The sequence below is a fragment of the Cebus imitator genome, unplaced genomic scaffold (assembly GCF_001604975.1).
Source record: "Cebus imitator isolate Cc_AM_T3 unplaced genomic scaffold, Cebus_imitator-1.0 Scaffold635, whole genome shotgun sequence".
Classification (NCBI taxonomy): domain Eukaryota; kingdom Metazoa; phylum Chordata; class Mammalia; order Primates; family Cebidae; genus Cebus; species Cebus imitator.
In genome coordinates this window covers 565,168-568,116 of record NW_016107950.1, presented here as the reverse complement: position 1 = coordinate 568,116, position 2,949 = coordinate 565,168, and the positions used below count along the sequence as shown (strand labels likewise).

Sequence of the window (2,949 nt, the reverse complement as noted above, 5' to 3'; positions counted from 1 at the left end):
GAGCATGCTGAGTTAGTCATTGCATAGAAAGAGGGTTCAAATCTACAAAATACAAGAAGGTGGGTCACTCAAGGGTGGGGACTGTCCTGCCTGGAGGATGAGTGGCCTCTTGGCTCTAGGGTGAGACGACTCTGTGTCCTGGGCTCTCAGACCAGGAGGGAGCCCACCAAGCTCAGGGAAAGGCCTGGCTTCCCTCATCCACCTGAGCTCTGCCCTCCCTTCAGCCGCAGCCCCAGCCTGGACCCGAGACTCCTGCGTCCTCCAGTGCTGTCCAGCCTGGGCACACCTCGGTCCAAGCCTCCCGTTGGCATTAGCCCCTCCCCAGCACCGCCTGTGCGCTCCCGCCCTCCCCAGCCCACGCACCCGCCCCACACTCCTGGCACTGCAGCCTGAGCCTTCCTGGAGTTACTTAATCCATCCCAGCCCTGGGCAGTGAACCCCACGTGCAGACCCCTCGTCCTCAGCTCTGCGGAGAGAGGGTCCCCATAGCGTTTCTGCTCCTCCCCCAAGACTGCGGCAGGGCACAGCACCAGCAAACCCCACACAGTGAGTACCTGCAGGGCAACTGCCTCTTTCCTTCTCATTAATAATAGAATCAGGTCTCTTCTCCAAGGGAAGACCCTGCCTTGCAGCCCCAGACTGGCCTGCCCCTTCTCGCAGGCCCGCTCCGAATCCTGGGTAGGACTCAGGACAGGCTCCGGGTGGCCCAACCCTTCCGAGAGCGTGGCGGTCGGCGCGGCCGGCGCTGGGCGCTGAGGGGGAGGGGCTCCCACACCTGTGCTCTCCGGGGAGAGGCGACCGCGGCGGGGGCGTCGTGCGCACGGGGGCGAGGGGAGACGACTGCGCCTGAGGGAGGCACAGCCGCAGCCGGGTGGGAGGCAGAGACACCCAGAAACAGAGAGGGGCGACACGCACAGACAAAGCCGGCCCGAGCCCGCCCGAGCGTAGCAGCCCCCACCGCGGCCGGCGCGCCCCCCGCCACCCCCACGTACCAGCGCCGGCCCCCGCCCAGGCCCTCCCCTCCCGCCGGCCTCCGGTGGCTTAACCCTCGCCTGCCCGGCCCCGCGGAGCCCCTGGAGCGGCGGTAGGTGGGTGCGGGCGCCGCGCCTCCCCTTCCAGGCCGCGGCCCGCGGCGCCGGGAGCTGACCGTGGTGCTAAGCGCGGCTAGCGCTCGAACGCGGTGGACCCAGTCGCGGCCGCGCCCTGTTACACTGCCAGCCCCCAGCGGTAAGTCGCCAAGGCCCCGAGGGGCTGCGTGGGTCCTGCCCAGCGGTTGTGGACCCTGGGGGGAGGGCGAGGATTGGGGAATTTGCTGCGTTCTCTGGCGCGATGGGTGGGCTGAGTGCAGGAAGCAGGGTCGGCACCCTCGACCCAGCTGTGCCAGGCGCAGTCAGGGACCTGGGGGCGGTGACCCTTTTAGGTCTGGGCTAGTGAAGCGACGAAACCCTCCGCCCGCGGATGCAGGGGCTGGGAGAGCCGATAAGGCTGTGAGGCCCCTCTCTTTGCCACTGGGCAGGCCAGGACCTCCCAGAGGCGCGCTCCGAGAAGGTGGGCCAGTACTTTCTCTCCCCAGAGGTCCCTTTGTCTCCCCAGCGTGGGGGTTGGGTGGCTTGGTGGTGCTCTCTCTGCAGATTCTATTTCTGCGTCATTCCCCACTCCCACTCCCACCCCCAACCCAGAGCACAGTCGCTTTCCTTCCCCACAGGGGCCCTCACTCCAGCCCTCCCATGACAAGACAGCCTACTACCGAGAACGCTATTGCCCCATAGCTCTGCCCCCAGCCGACTGTCCAGAGGTCCCTGGGCCTAAGCGTTTTCTGTTTTTTTTTTTTTTTTAAATCACCATATACTCCTTTGTAGCTCACTGCTGTGACCTTCCTGGACACCAGGAAAGGCATAACAAATACCGAAACTATTAGCCAAATGTTTTATGTGTCAAGGCGCTTCTGCTATATGTTTATTCCTCCAGGGTTTTTATTTTGCTCCATGAAATCAAACAGCCAGATATTTTCATGTTAAGAAAGGAAAGAAAGGCACAGAATTACCTTCTCAAAGGAAAAAGAAAATGCTGGGCAGCTAAGCCTGAGTTAGTTATGCAGAAAAGCAACCAGTAGAATAACTTCATTTGCCCAATTTGCAATAAATTCACATCTGTGTGTGCTGTGTAAAGCACTGTGATGGCAGGTGCACAGACACAGGAGTCTCTGCCTCCACCTTCTCTCTCCTTAACCCTGCTTGGGCTCCTGACTCACCTCCATGTCTCCACCGTCCATTTTCACCTGCAACTGGAGTCATCTTTGAAAGTGAGAATTGGCCCCTGTCACGCACCCTCGGAGGCTGGCTACCCATGGCTTGCAGATAAAAGCACAGTCCTCCCTGAGACCTCAAGCTGGGTGTGGTGTGCACAGCCCACCTCCACGCCTCATCCCTCTGGCCTGCTGCTCTGCTCACTTTCAGATCCTTAAATATTCTCCTTCTCTTGCTCCTCGGGGCCTTTCTGAAGGGTGTCCTCTATGCCTGGAATATGTGTCCAATGTCTTTGGCCTGACTGTCCTCTTCTGTCTTTTAGGGTTTGGTTTAAATATCACATCCTTGTAACAGAATTGATTAAGTAAATACATTGTGTGGTCCCTGTTCCTATGGAATTTGCAAGTTCATCTCAGAGATGAAAGACTCAGCCCAGGGCCCTGGTGTCACTGAAACCTGTCTTAGAAAATGAGGCACATAATAAAAAAGTTAGCCAGATGTGATGGCGTGTGGCTGTAGTCCCAGCTACTTGGGAGACTGAGGCAGGAGAATTGCTTGAACCCGGGAGGCGGAGGTTGTAGTGGGCTGAGATTGTGCCACTGCACTCCAGCCTGGATGACAGAGTAAGCCTCTGTCTCAAAAAACAATTAACTAGGTATAGTGGTGCACACCTGCAGTCCCAGCTACTTGGGAGGCTGAGGCA

The 2,949-nt window shown here is 59.2% G+C and overlaps 1 protein-coding gene across 2 annotated transcripts in view; it reads left to right on the top strand.

Moving 5' to 3' along the window:
- The first annotated feature begins 315 nt into the window (after positions 1-315).
- The window catches only part of AMER3 (APC membrane recruitment protein 3), a 10,627-nt gene continuing 7,993 nt past the window's right edge, over positions 316-2,949 (top strand). Inside the window, exon 1 of one of the 2 annotated variants that reach the window (XM_017517542.2) lies at positions 316-544. The gene's annotated coding sequence lies outside the window, so the exon portion shown is untranslated. Of the gene's footprint in view, positions 545-1,136; positions 1,228-2,949 lie in introns of those variants that run through there. The other variant, XM_017517543.2, reaches the window with a different exon arrangement.